A 15,589-nucleotide genomic window follows, 5' to 3' on the forward strand; every position below is an offset into this window, starting at 1 on the left:
CTTCACATGGATGGAGAGCCTGTTCCATATCACGGGGATCCTTTGAGATATGACAGCGTGTTCCAGATCATGGGGATCCTTTGAGATATGAGAGCCTGTTTCAGATCATGGTGATCCTTTGAGATATGAAAGCCTGTTCCAGATCATGGGGATCCTTTGAGATATGAGAGCCTGTTCCAGATCATGGTGATCCTTTGAGATATGAGAGCCTGTTCCGGATCATGGGGATCCTTTGAGATATGAGAACCTGTTCCAGGTCCTGGGGATCCTTTGAGATACGAGAGCCTGTTCCAGATCACGGAGATCCTTTGAGATATATATTTGTCTAACCATCATGTTCTGTCTACAGTGCAAGCAAACTTTACATCCCTGGATCTAGTGTTTCTGTTGCAGTTCATTTTGTAGATGTACAAAAGGTCTGTCAGGGCTGGATCAAAGGGCACCTTATATAATAAACACATATCATGTCTCAACAACCTGTAGGAAACAGAGTACAGAAACAGGACTCTGAGGTAAATCTGCACAGGACAATGTGCTAAAACATGGATTCTCTTGGTGAGAAACCTCTGTAGGTGCTCCAACTGTTGCATATGCCTAGTCAAGTACATGCCAAAGGGGAGATTGTACTCTGGTTTAATAAGGGCTGAGTAAAGAGGTACTATAATGTCCTTGGATCTGGATGCTATACCCTTACTTATAATTTGGGCAACATAGAATGATTTTCTTACCACCTTTGTTAAGTGTTGATCAAAGGCCAGATTAATGTCTACATATATTCCCAGATCTCTAACTATATAGTCCAACTGATTGGGGTGTCTTATCAAAGGAGTAATTTGACTGGGTTGATGTTTTCCCAAAAGGCACCATAATGTACTTCTTTGCATTGAGTTTTAATCTGTGGTTTTGGCACCAGTCATTTGCCTGCATTAGACCTTCTTGCATGATGTTGGTGTCATGGGAGAATTTATAATAGCTCCCAATTTGCAGTTGTCTGTGAACTTGGTGAGCCAGAAGCCCTGGACATTAGCCTTGACCTCAAAGAAATAGATACCAAACAGGAGTAGCACAGCATGAAGCCCTGTGATACTCTGCTGGTGACCTGCCTCTTGGTGGAGATGGTCTTACCAATTCTGACTTCTTGGGTCCTATCTGTGAGCCAGCTGACAATCTATTGAGTTATGTATGGATTTGTGCCTAGTCTGGTGAGTTTCTCAACAATACCTGAGTGGGGTATTGTATTGAATGCCTTAGCCAGATCTAAGTAGGCTGTGTGCACCATTTTCTCTTCATCCATTGCCTTGGCTACCTTCTCAAAAAAAAGTCTACCAGGCTGAGTAGGCATGACCTTACCCTGACAAAAACAAACTGGGATCAGTTCATGTCTGTAGGTTTCCAATGTCTTTGTTGATCATTTCCATGATAATTCATTCCATGGCTTGAAATATTAGACTAGTTTAGATTCCCATATTCATAGATTGTTACTAGGCTAATGACCGGTGGGCACCTTTCTAAGCCTAGACATGTTTTCCTGAAACTTCCTGTACCCAAATAGGACATTGAGGGCCAGGCATTCATAAGCTACCCCTGTTCATAAGGGATATTGGTGACAGGTCAAGTGTAAATTTCCTATTCTCCATCCACTGGTCAAGTTGCACTTAAACTGGGTAGTAATTGAGCTCAGCTTCACATGGATGGGAAGTCTGTTCCATAGGAGGGGCCATCTCCGGGACATATATCAGTTTCTCCACCATGTTTTGTTTAAGTCACAGACAAAATTCAGGTCCCTAGACCTTGTATTTCTGGTACTCTTTGACTTTCGAATATGTAGAAGATTCATAAGTGTGGACTTGGGGATGCCTTATAAGCCAGACATAGATCACCCCTCAGCTATCTGTAAGAGACTGTGTAGAGGGAAAGAGCTTTAAGGAGCTTTGCATAAGGCAGGTTTGTTATGTCTTGTACTCTTTTTGTAAGGAACCTCTGAGGCTGCTGTAGTTGGTGCATATGCGTGGTCAGATACATACCAAAGGGAGCATTGTACTCTGATTGGTCTGATAATTGTAGAGTACAGTGGGATAATGACCTCTTTGGACCTAGATGCCATGCCCTTACTTATATGTTGTGCAACATAAAAAGATTTCCTCACCACTGTGGCCATATGGTTGCCAAAGTTAAGGCTATTGTCTATGTACATACCCAGATCCCTGATCAATGGTTCGACTCTTAGGTGAGAAAATGTTTCCAGATAGTTGAATGAACACACACACTCAAGCTGACTGCTATGAGATTAGAACCCCAACCTATGTATGAGTTAGACTAATAGATCTGTATTCCCCAGGGACAGTTGATGATCCACCCTTGTGAAGAGGAATAACTGTTGCCATCCTCCATTCTCTTGGTATGTACCTTGTTTTGAGGTGGTAGTTGAAAAGTAACTCAAGTGGCCCTGGTAGATCATGTTTCACGCTATTTAGGAAACAGCCCGGAATATTGTCGAGCCCCATTGAGGTTTTGGCCTTAGCAAATCCCACCATAACCTCCTCCCTGCTAATAGTGTGTGTGTGTGTGGGGGGGGGGGGTACACTACACTAGTAGTGATTTCCCAGGAGAGAGGTGGGGAGGGTGGGGGTGAAGTCTGAGTTGAATTTGTCAGCCAGCAGGTTTGTTATGTTGCTCTGCTCAATGAAGGTGGTACCATTTACTACCAGTTTCAGATATAGCTGTGGAAGGCCTTGTAGTTGTCTTTAGTCTGGGAGGCTATCTTGACCTCGTAATTGGCCTTGTTGGATTTAATTAGTCCTCTTAGTTCCCTGTTTAGTTTAATTAGTGAGCTCTTGTCATTATGTGCATTGCTCTTTCTGCATTTAGCCATGATTTTTTTCCTTTTATTATATACCCTGTTAAGATTAAGAGTCCAACAGTGTAGATTATATTTTTGGGTTTGTTTTTGGGCTTACTTCTGGTAGGTACAGCAGTCGCTATGCAGTCATTTACATTTGTACAGTTTCTGAAAACATTCTGCACAAACTGTTGTGAATGCAAAGTTAGGCAGGGCATTGAATTTTGACAAACTGTCAGTTAATAGGATGAAGTTTGATTTAGAATAGTTCCTAACTGTATAACTGTAACAAATTTTGCTGGGTTTTCCAAGCTGATTTTTATTTTAAAGGAGACAGTTTAGTGCTCTGACCTCACCAGTGAATATATCACATGGGGGGGGGGGGGACTCTTCCATATTGGTGCGAACTAGGTCCAGTATGTCTGAACCTGTGGTTGGAATGCATATGAACTGATCAAGAGCATTAGTATTAAAGTCCAGGAAACTTTGTGCCTGCAAATTGAAAACAGTGTATGTTTCCCAGTCTATGGAAGGATAAATGAGTCTCCCATGAATAGATTGTTTGGTTGGATGGAGCGTGCCTTCAGTAGATCTAGATAAGAGTTATGGGATTCTTGTGACATAGATGGTGACCAGCAGCTTGCTTAGATGTGGTAATGGATTCTATCCAAGGTGTTTTCCACGTGGACGAACTCCAAACTATCATTCAGTTTCACCAACCTTGAGGTATATTTGTTGCTAATGTAGACTGAGGCACGATCACCTTTAGACCCTGTCTGTGCAGCTGATGGTTTAAATGTGTGGAAGGCACTGTAGTCTTGCACTACTGTAGCATTTTCTGTGATTTTAAAACATGTCTTGGTAATGGCACAGAAATCTTTTTTCCAAAGTGAGGAGAGTTTGTAGTGTGTGGAGTTTCTTGTTAAGGCTCCTAGCATTGAGAAGAAGTCACCTCAAGGTTCCTTTGGGTTTTATTTGCTATGTTGATAAATCTGTCACTTTGACATTGTGTAAATAAGGCTCTAAGAGAGTGGATAAAGTTTTAGCAAAACCCAGAAGTCTAGGGGGAGATAGTTGCAGCCCATCTTTGTCAAAACAGTGTGGTCTGTCAACATGTCCTCCCTGGACTGACACCACAAACTAAGCCAGTTATTAAGGTTAGTTATTTTTTGTTCATTCTGTAGCACCATCTTTGGTGAAGGTAGAATGCTGCTCAATGCAAGGCTCATAGCTGTCAAAGACACATATTCAATGAGATTGACAATGTCTCTCTTCATAAACTCCTGAGAGTTATGTTGCAGGTCATTTATGCCCACATAAACTATGATAGAATCATACTGGTACATGTGCTTTAAAGTGTGTTAATATTGGTGGATCCTGGCTCTGGAAAAGCAAATGATGGCAATCATTTCCTTGTCCAATATGATGAGTAGGGCATCCGTTTGTAGTACAATGGAGTCCTCTATGACAAAAGTCCTGGATAAATTGTTCGCTTGCCTTTTGGGCTTTGTTTTCAGGGATCCATTGGGTGTAGTCTTGTGTGGTGTTTGGTGCTGCTTTTGGTGTGTGCTTTACAGACTGCTGATGATAGGCATTGCTGTTTGCAGGCTTAGGTGGTCTTTGAGGAGAGTGCTGTTTTTAGTACCTCATCATAAGATGGTCTATGTGTGTGACACTATGTGTGGTAGATGTATTGTGTGTGTTCTTCTTGACAACCTTGTTTGTAAGTGAGGGTTTTGCCTCCAAGGAGGTTGTCTATGTATATCTCTCACATACTCTGTTGGTTTCTTTAAGGATTAAAAAGTTGTCAGTGAACATGAGACAATTGCTACATTGTCTCTGGGTGCCCATATCTACTGAGCTGGCTACAGATACATTTGGAAATTGCATATCCATGTTGTCTGCACCTGTATTAGGGGGGGCTGTTAGGGTTTAAGGCTAGGTTTTACAAAGGTCTCCTAAAGTGATCTCTAGGGTTAGGGACAAGAGTTGAATAGTGTTAGGATATGGAATTAGTGCTATCTGGCATGCAAGCTAGGTGCTCTGAGGTTAACTCCACACAATGCTTCAGTCAATTGCAAGTTACAGTCTAATACTAGCTTTATAGGAAAACTTAGTCCATGTACTTGTCTCTGTACAGGACAATGCAAAACACTGCTGCACAGTGAACAATTCTGCACAAACAAGCCTAATTTTTTAGAAGCAGAAATTAAAGTGAAATCTAACTCCTGAACCCTCTGGACAATAAAATGACTAAACTCTGAGACCAAGCAAACACCTTTTGCCACAAGATAGATGACCTTAGTCCTCTTAATGAACAAGGATAGCAAGAAAAAGGACCCTCAGGTGCAATGCAACATGAAAACAACATATTCCCTACCTGAATCGGGTTTCTATTGGAACATCGAATTTCCAATTGTTCGAATCACTAAAGGTCGACCTTTAATGATCGAACAATTGGAAATTCAAATTCTTTAAAATGAACATAAAAAAAAGTAAAGGGTGTAGGCAGGGGGCAAGCCCCCTGCACCCCCCACACCCCTTGCTACTTAAATATACCAACTCCGAGATCGCGCTACAGTGTAGGAAAGGGAAATCTTCCCTTTCCGCATCATAGTGCATTAAAGTGCAATCTCAGAGTTGGTATATTTAAGTGGCGGGGGTGTGGTGGTGCAGAGGGGCTTGCCCCCCTGCTTTAACCCATCAGGGTACGTTGTCTTTGTCTTTTTTTAATTTAGAAGTTACAGAACTTTGATCATATGGTGTCGACCATATGGTATTCAAAGTTCCGTAACTTCGATTTTCTAATAGGTAACCCCTGAATCACCCTTCTACTAACTAGCTAAGGCAATTATTCCCCTAAAACCTGAGTGCCCATTAGAGAGTAAACAAAATAATATGAGTGACTAAGACAGGGGAGAAAATTTACTTTTGAAAGCAATATTCAAGAATGCCTGTTTTGTCAGATAGATTATTGAGAACTTACATGTTCTGTGTCTTTCTAATCTCATATAGTGAAATTCAGACACCCAGTTTATAAAAAATCAGATTTTTTTCAGTTTGACTCACAGCCTAATTGTATGGATGGAGGTGAATATTTCACCACTGAAAGCTGGATATGTATTGTATTGTCTTTTTTTATTGTATCATATTTTACTAAACCTGTAACTGACAGTTGAAATACCATGCATTTAACATCATTGTTTGTGGAGGCCTTTGTAAGGGTTTTTTTTCCACAGGTCAAATTAGATGGTACACAGAAATGTAGAGAAGTATGAATAATAATTGGAACAAGGTTTGTGTTAATCCTAGTTTTGTACTATTAGTGGCAGCAAAGATTATGACTTCATTTTATTTATTTTTGGGCCCACATCCCCTTCAGTAGTCATCAATCTCTCCCTAAAGCACAGAGTGAGCCTGTTTATTCTTCCCAGATGTAAAATCCCACTGGCCCATTCATTCCTCTGAATGGTAAGAGTCAGATCCAGGAATGATGCCATCAGCTGCTGGAAGAGTGTTGGGTTGTTGTAGATGCTCCTATCCCCCACCACTCTGATGGCTTGCATGCTACACAACTGTTGCTACTAGTTGGTACCTGAGTGCTGTCACACATCACGTCTCCTGGCCAAGCAGTGCACCACTTTAAGTGTGTGCACTCCAGCCTCCTTGCTGCAGGTAATGCACCTGCGCTCCAGCAGGTTTCACCAATGCAGTGACCCAAGGCAACACCAACCACTCAAGATGAGACAAGCATCATCAACTCACTCCAATCATTTCCTTGACTTGTCCCTCCAGCACCTGAGCATTCATCAGCTGTGGCAAAATCAGGGCTTCATTCTTCTCTATCACACAGCCAGGAGTGTTTTTTCATGCAGAAGTGGACACACAAACCCACACACACATGTACAAACACACAGCACTAATGTATGCTAACACACACCCCAAGCACTAAGTCACACAGTCAGAGTCACACAGACACACAGACACTCAGACACATAGTCACACAGTCACACAGAGACACACACACAGAGACACACACACACAGACACACAACACTAATGCATGCTAACACACACCCCAAGGACTATGTCACACAGTCACACAGTCACACAGACATACAAACACACAGACACACAGACACACAGACACACAGAGACACACACACACAGAGGCACACAACACTAATGCATGCTAACACACACCCCAAGCACTGACAGACACACACACACAAACCCACACACACACACACACACACACACACACACACACACACACACACACACACACACACACACACACACACACACATGTACAAACACACAACACTAATGTATGCTAACACACACCCCAAGCACTAAGTCACACAGTCACACAGACACACAGACACACAAACTCACAGACACACAGTCACACAGTCACACAGAGACACACACAGAGACACACACAGAGACACACAACACTGATGCATGCTAACACACACCCCAAGCACTAAGACAGACACACACACACACACACACACACACACACACACACACACACACACACACACACACACACACACACACACACACATATATACACACACACTTACTGTCATCTTGCATAGAGGGCTGTTAAACCTACACAGTAGCTCAGAGGTTTAGAGCTCTGTCTCTGATTTAGAGGATCTGGAGTTCATTCCTGAGCACCTGTCTTGCTCTCTCTGTGCTGAGTTTATATATTCAGCCTACAACTATGATTTTTTTCAGTATACTCTGTTTACCACCCACCTCCCAAAAATACAAAAGGGTTGGGATAACATGTAATTTTCTTTTAATTCAACCCTGGTGCAGAATGAACAGAATGAATATGAATCAATTTCTTTATTCACATATGATCGAGTTGAGCAGGACAGAATGCAAGCAGGTGATTTCATAGTTTAGTCATCCTATATCAACAGAACATGCTACTGGGAGTCAAAAACTGTTACATAGCAAAACAGCCACAACAGCTTGGTGTACTGGATGCTGACAATGCCAACAACATGAACAGTCACAATTAGTTTACTGTTCTGTTTTACATCACTTTATTCTTAGTTAAAGGATGAGCAATGCATTAAGCCTTCAGGTCCATAATATGATATCCGATATCATTTCAGTTTCTTCTGCATGTTGTGCCACTTACCAAAAATTTGCCAAAAAAGTCTTGACTGGTCTGCCATTACAATACTGTTAACGATCATATAAATAATGTCAATTCCTTTCCCAATGTTTTATTTCTAGAAAGTTAAGATGTTCAAAGGAAACATGGATGAAAAGGAAAGAACAAATATTTATACTGTCCCTTGTAAAATATTTAATACAGATTAAATGTGTGCAGTTATGTCAAACAGCAAATTGTTTTCTTCTCTTCAAAAAAAATAGATTGTTACGTATATTTTGTTCCTTTTGTTGTCCTCTATGATTGTTTCTTAGTTTAACCCCACAAGGTCAGGAACATGTCTTCCGCTAACACCACACCTCTCAACTGTAGAGATTTTCCCATAATGTCCAGATTTTTGCCTCACATTTTTTATCTGTTTCTCATAAAATTGTGTTTTTTTGTCAAATTGTTGGTAAATCATTGAGGGTTGAAGTAAAAAAATGACAGACATCTGAGTTTCTGACTCCATACCTTTCAGAAAATACATGTTAACGTGAAACCTGTCATTCTATCAACTAGTTTATAAGCACAATATTTAAAAAAAAAGTGTCCCTATTTTTGGGCCTTTGTCTCCCCTATTATTTATGGCTTTGCCCAGTTGTTCTTGCTCTAAGAGATTGAGAGGTATGCCTCCCACTATGAAAACTTGGTTGTTTTGCTACCACAATTGCTCCAGCTGGCCATCACATTTGCAAGTATGACAATCTTCATTTATATGCACAATGTATAACCCAGAGAACAGTTTTTTTTTGTGTTAGCAAAACACAGTTTTATTTAAGCATGTTTATATACCAGATTATTATTATTATGGTGTGTTGGTACTACACCATTTACCACAGTCTGCAGTATTCTTAGGGCTTCCTTTAGAGATCAGTAACAATGCCAAATAGCCAGTGAGGACTTTCTGCACAGTTGGGAACATATAGGTTCATAGGTTCATAGGTTTATACTAGGTTATCTGCCCTGAGGCATTTATAAGCCTAGCCCAAATTTTTGTGGCTTACGCCACCCCTTATATGAAAAAATACTGTGCCCATTAGTTTATTGTGCCTCTGTCCAGCAGTGACACAGAGATGATTCCCGGGGTAAACCTACGATCTCCCATCCACAGGTCAAGATTTCTCTTGAACAGAGCCAGCGAGGTGCTCTGCCTCACATGGACCGGGATTTTATTCCACAGCATAGGGAGTCTCTGAGTGATAAATCTATCCCTCCAGCACATCCTATTTATATCTGTGCTAAGATTTAAGTCGCTTGCTCTAGTGGTTTTGGTGGATTTTGATTTTTTGAGGTGGAGCATGTCCATTAATTCCGGGTTGGACATGGCCTTGTATGTCAGGCACATGTCACCTCTGAGCAGACAGTATGCAACTGAATAGAGCTGGAGTTTCTTCAATCTGGCAGCATATGACAGATTTTGGAGTCCCTTTATCCTTTTGGTGAGGAACTTTTGGGGTCTCTCCAATTGCTGCAGATGTCGAGTGAGATACATCCCGAATGGGGCACTGTACTCGATCATTGGTCTGATAAGTGAAGAGTACAGGGGAACAATGACCTCACTAGATCTGGATGTGAATCCCTTCATGATCAGGTGGGCAATGTAGAAGGTCTTTCTAACCACTTTAGCAACGTGAGTGTCAAAAGAAAGGCCACTGTCAACCTGGGTCCCCAGGTCCCTGATAACCTCTTCTGTGCTTAGTGGATTGCCACCTATATGGTAGCTTGGGGTTACCTTGTTTTTCCCGAAGGGTATGACTATACATTTTTTGGCGTTTAACTTCAGGTCATGGCTCTGGCACCAGCTATCTGTTTCCGTGAGTCTCTTCTGAAGGATATCCGTGTCCGATGCACTTTCCACTATGGCACCCAGTTTGCAGTAGTCTGCAAACTTTGTCAGCCAAAGTCCTCCCATGTTGGCCTGTACTTCTGAGAAGTAGATGCCAAACAATAGGGGGCCAAGGACCGAGCCCTGTGGGACACCACTTGTGACCGGCTTGGAGTCTGACATAGCGCCAGCAACTCTAACCCTGTGGGTTCTGTCCTTAAGCCAGTTTGCAACCCATCTTGTGACATATGGGTTTACATTTAAGCTGGTAAGTTTTTCTACAATACCCAAGTGGGGTATTGTGTCGAAAGCCTTTGCAAGGTCAAGGTAGGCTGTATAGACTGCCTTTCCCTCATCAATAGCCTTGGTGACTGTTTCGAAGAAGTCGACCAAGTTCAAAAGGCATGATCTTCCCTTGACGAAGCCAAACTGGGTCGGGTCCAATGTCTGCAAGTCCCCTATATCTTTGTTTATGAGCTCCATTATGATCCTCTCCATAACTCTTCAGACTAGACTTGTTAAGCTTATGGGGCGGTAATTACCAGGGTCTGTAGAGGCACCGCCTTTGTGGAGTGGGACCACAGTTGCCATACGCCACTCCTTGGGCACATATCCTGTGGTAAGGCTGAGATTAAACAGCTGCCTTATGTGGGTTTAATTCCTCATTTAGCTCGTGTAGCACACAGCTGGGGACACCATCCGGTCCCATTGATGCTGTGTTTTTAGCTTTAGAGAGAGCAGCTTTCACCTGCGCATTTGAGATGTCTGGGAGGCTACACTCCACTGGGATAGTTATCTCTCCTTTAGGGGAAAGGGGGTGAAGTTTGCACTGAACCTGTCTGCCAGTATGTTGGCAATGTCTGTGGGTTCAGTGATTTTTGTATCATTTTGGACTAATTCTGAGCATATCTGGGAGTTTCCACCCAGGTTCCTAACATAGCTGAAAAAGGCCTTATGATTGTCCTTTGAATCCATGGCAATTTTTCTCTCAAAATTGGCCTTAGTTGATTTTATGAGTGCTCATATTTTTTTTACTAATAATGATCAGGAGTGACTTCCCTTTTATGGATTTTGTTCTATCATGTAATAGCTTTCTCCTCTTATTGTAAAGTTTGTTAATGGCTGGGGTCCACCAGACTGGACGTTTGCCCTTTGTGGAAAGAGTCTTGGTTTTATTTGGAATTGCCTGATCCATGCAGTCCTGGAGGTGTTCATAGAAGGCATTTGTAAGGGCTTCTGCAGCTTGGGTTGTGGTTTCCACTGGCTCAGGGGCCTTGAAGGATACCACACCAGTCTTGAGTAGTGTGAAGTTTGCTTTAGAGAAGTTCTTCACTGTGGTCTTTTTGTTTGGGGTGGGGGCGGATGTGGATTTCCAGTGAGATTAGTTTATGATCAGATCTCACCAATGAGGGATATACTTCTGGTGTGGAGCATTTTGTCCCCATGTTTGTGATAATGAGATCTAGTATATTTTCTCCTCTCGTGGGAACAGTGACTAGCTGTTCCATGGCATTTGAATTTATGAACTCCAGGAACCGTTGGGCTAGAAAGTTAGGGCTTGAGTAATGTTCCCAGTCTATATTCGGGTAGTTGAAGTCACCCAATATGATGGTGTTTGGAGATACATTTATACCCTCCAGTGTCTTCAGGAAGGCTGTGTGGGGTTCCTGAGTTTGAGAGGGTGGCCTGTAGCATGCTACAATTTGTAGAGCAGTTTTGCCTATGGTTAGTTGCACCTGGATGGTTTCCAAGCTTCATGCGTTGCCACCAACCTGGAGGTGTGGGTATCCTTTAAGAATAGGGATAAACCCCTCCTTTTGTGGTGTGGTCTGGGTTTTGGGGCCGGAACGCATGATATGAGGTAAAACCTTATAGTGCCGGGGTGCTCTCAGGAGCCTTGAACCAGGTTTGAGTTACAGCACAGACATCGATGTTCTCCATACTGAGAAGGGCCTCGAGTGCATGCATTTTGAGATTTAGACTTCTGGCATTGAGCAGCATTACCCTCAGTTTCTTCCCATTTTTGTTTTCTAGGGTGGTAGGTTTAGAATTTGAGCCTTACCTAAAAAGGCACTATGGGGTGGCAAGAGCCTTAGCCAATATCCGGAATCCCAGGGTGACAGGTGCAAGCCATCCCTTGGAAGCAGCGTGGCTTGTCAAGCATGTCATCCCAGGCAGACAGACACTGGATCCCCTTTGAATGGCACCAGACATTAAGCCAATTGTTAAAGCTGATCATCTTGTCTCTATATTGTGGCATCATTCTTGGTGAAGGAAGGATACTGCTCAGGGTCAGGGTCATACCTGCCTGGGCTACATAATCAGAGAGCTCCTCTATGTCTCTTTTCATGTAGTCCAGGGAGGTACGTCTCAGGTCGTTCACACCAGCATGGACAATGACTGTGTCATATTTGTACTTGCCGTGGAGTGACCCGAGTGCTTGTGTTATGTGGCGGATTCTAGCGCCTGATAGGCAGCTTACTGTGACCCTCTCCTTGTTCAGCCTGGTGAGCAGGACGTCAGTGTGTCTGACTATGGAGTCACCTATGACAAGTATGTCTGGTGTTGTATTTGGCCTTAAGGGCTGTGACTGCTTTGCACACTGCTTTTGTGGTTTATGTGTTGCTTGTGGGGTGTCTTGAGGTAGCAGTTGTTTGGGCGTCTGCTTTGGAGGCCTGTGCTGTTTAGGTAAATTTTTACTCAGAGCCTCCGAGTATGTCTTTGTGTGTTTATGTGTTTGATTCAGAGGTGTGGTAGCATTATGTGAGGCTGGTTTTGTGGTGTGTGTAGTTGCCTTCTCCTCCTGTCTGGTCTTGCCAGTCCTGAGTTGAGAGAGCTCAGCCTCCAGTTTGGCTAAATAGCTGCATCTCTCGCAAGTATTTGTGTTATGTGGGAGGAGGAGAGGGTTGTCTGTGTACATGAGGCAGTTATAACATTGCCTCAAGATTCCCAGATTCACCAGCTGGCCATATAAGGCCCAATTCCAAGAGACTTCCTCTGAATGTGACATACTTTGATGTAAGCCTGATTTATAGACAGATCTTACACCGGCTTAAGTAACTTACATTTTGGGATTGGGCCTACAGTGTTTAGTAGTGCTAAATTCATCCTAAGGAGTTTATTATAAATTAGATTTTACGCAGTTGCTTAAGGTTATACTTTCAAAAAGAATTACATAATTTTCCTATTTCAAAAAGACAGCTAGTGGGACTTCAGTTTCCTGTTACTAAATTACGTCTGCTCTTGCAGTAGAAATTTGTATTGCTCACCTTCAGTTATCATATGCATTACCATTCAAGAAGTTCAATTAACATCACCACTTCCTTAGCTTTTCTTCAAAATTTTGGAATATATTCCGCCTTTTCAAAATTATCCATCTATTATATGTGGTATGCCTTTCAGAAATGGCTGTGTAAGTGTGTGTGAGTGTGTGTGTACGCCATACCTCTCGACTCTGAAGATTTTCGCAGAATGTCCAGATTTTTGTCTCAAATAGTTGATGTGCTCCTAATAAAATCTGTGGTTTTCTGGCAAATCACAGGGGATTTAAGTCACTAAATAATGACCATACAATGACATATTTGAATAGCCGTGGTGGTACACCAGTAGCATCGTTGCCTCACAGCAAGAGGTTCTCCTGTTCGATTCACGGCTGGAGCGCCTTCTGTGTGGAGTCTGCATATCCTCCCCGCGGTCGAGTGGCCTCTGAAAAACATGCATGAATGGGCGTACCTTTGCTGTACTGGGCATTGGGCTGGCAACTCGGCACCATAAAAAACCTACTGTCAGTCATTAGCGGACTGGAGTTCCGCTGTGGTGACCCCTAACCGGGAAAAGCCGAAAAGACAAACAACAATGACATATTTCAGTTTCAGATATCATAAACTTCAGAAAATGCATGCTAACACAAATCCTATTAGGGTTGCCACCTTTCGTTGTGGTAAAACCGGAGTAAAGCCACACCCCTTGCATCAACAGTAATCCCGCCCACCCTGCCCCTCTCCCACCCATATTCCGCCCATTTTGTGACATCACGATTACATTACCTGTCTGGGAACGCCCCCTTTTTCTGTTCCTGCTGCCTGTTTTCAGCTGATTTACTATGCTTTTCTATAAAAAAAGCATAGTAAATCAGCCGATTTACAAACTCCAATAGTCTGTTTCCTTTTTTTGAAACAGAATACCGGAGTTTGTACAGTGTTTTCCGGACTACCGGAGAATCAGTTTGATTTCTGCATAGTCCGGAAATAAAACGGTGCGGTACAACCCTACATTGTTCTAGCAGCTTTCTAAGTTGATGAGAGCAATATTTAAAATCTGTTCCTATTTTTGGGCCTTTGTCCCACCATTATTTCAGGCTTTGTCCAGATTTCTTGTGTTAAGAGGTTGAAAGGTATGATGAGCGAGCATGTATGCTCAAGCATGTGTGCCCATGCAAGGGTATAACTGGCACAGTATATTCTCCTTTTATCAGTGTATCTTTCTTCATCACTGTCTTGTGGTGTATACATGAAAAGTACCAGCTTCCTGCTGAGACTTGGCTATCTTTTTCCTTAGATTCTATCTATATCTGAGGCAGCATGTCATACTATTCCCTTCTTAATTTTTATTGACTTGCTTAGTATGAGTTTGTTTTTCTGAAAGCTAGCTTATTCTTCCATTATGTTGTTGACATTTTTATACAGAAGCCCATATCTTACATTATGTTTTAAATATTTTAGGCTGATACACTGTGCCTTCATAGTGCAGTATTATCTCTGTATTTTTTCTGTTATCTCTTATTCTTGCTAACACATGCTCAGTGCTTTGGCAGGCTTTGTCTAATCTAAATAAAGTCTGCTTTATTTATGTTTCGTATCTTCGTTTTTAACCTGTTGGTCTAATGCATTGCACTCATCATGAGCTATACGAATAGGGTATATTTTCCCAACTTTCAAGTTCTAACACTAGGTATGTGTAGCTTCTTCAGTGCAGTGTACCAAGATAGAATACCAAGATAGAATATTCTCCTACATGCTATTTGCTTTCATGACAGTATTGCATGCAGTGGTTTCCCTTCAGGTCATCTAAGTTACATTACTTGTTTTTTTTTTCCCGTCCAAGTAGGATGTTTGAGGTAGTGTTTTCTCACTTTTGTTTGATCAGGTAGTGTTTTGCAAGTGCTTATGGGAGTGCTATGTGGTTATTATTCTCATTCTACAGTTGCAGCATTTTGCAGAAGGAACAAGTAAGTTATTTAACTTTTTCTAACACTTTTCTATGTGCCTGAGTTGCAGCAGTATCAAAAAGAGAAATAAATCAATTTGTGTTGGGGGGCTGGTGGTAGGGTTAGGACTTACACCACATAAAACATTTATTTTTGTGGTACGTTTGTCGAAAAACATTTTCCCCTTTGTAGTATTGGTAAGCATCTGTGTACTCAAGGGAATATATTTGTGCTGTGGTTCATAGGTGTTTACTAGGCTAATGACCACAAGGGCTTTTAAAGCCTAGCCATGCATCCTAAATCTCTGACAAGTTCTGCTACCCTTGGTAAATGAAAGCATGGGCCTGGGAAATGAACAATTTACAGGTTACCTGTCCAAACCAGGGATGAATTTTTAGTTTCCCATTCAATTGTCCAAGTTGCACTTGAATTGGGTTAGGGAGGAACTCTGCTTTATCTGCTTCACATGGATGGGGAGCTTGTTCCATAGATGGGGTACTCTGGGATACATACCTCTTTCTCTAGCAGATCCTATTTA

The sequence above is a fragment of the Protopterus annectens genome, chromosome 4.part0, assembly GCF_019279795.1.
Source record: "Protopterus annectens isolate FY-2018-M chromosome 4.part0, PAN1.0, whole genome shotgun sequence".
Classification (NCBI taxonomy): Eukaryota; Metazoa; Chordata; order Ceratodontiformes; family Protopteridae; genus Protopterus; species Protopterus annectens.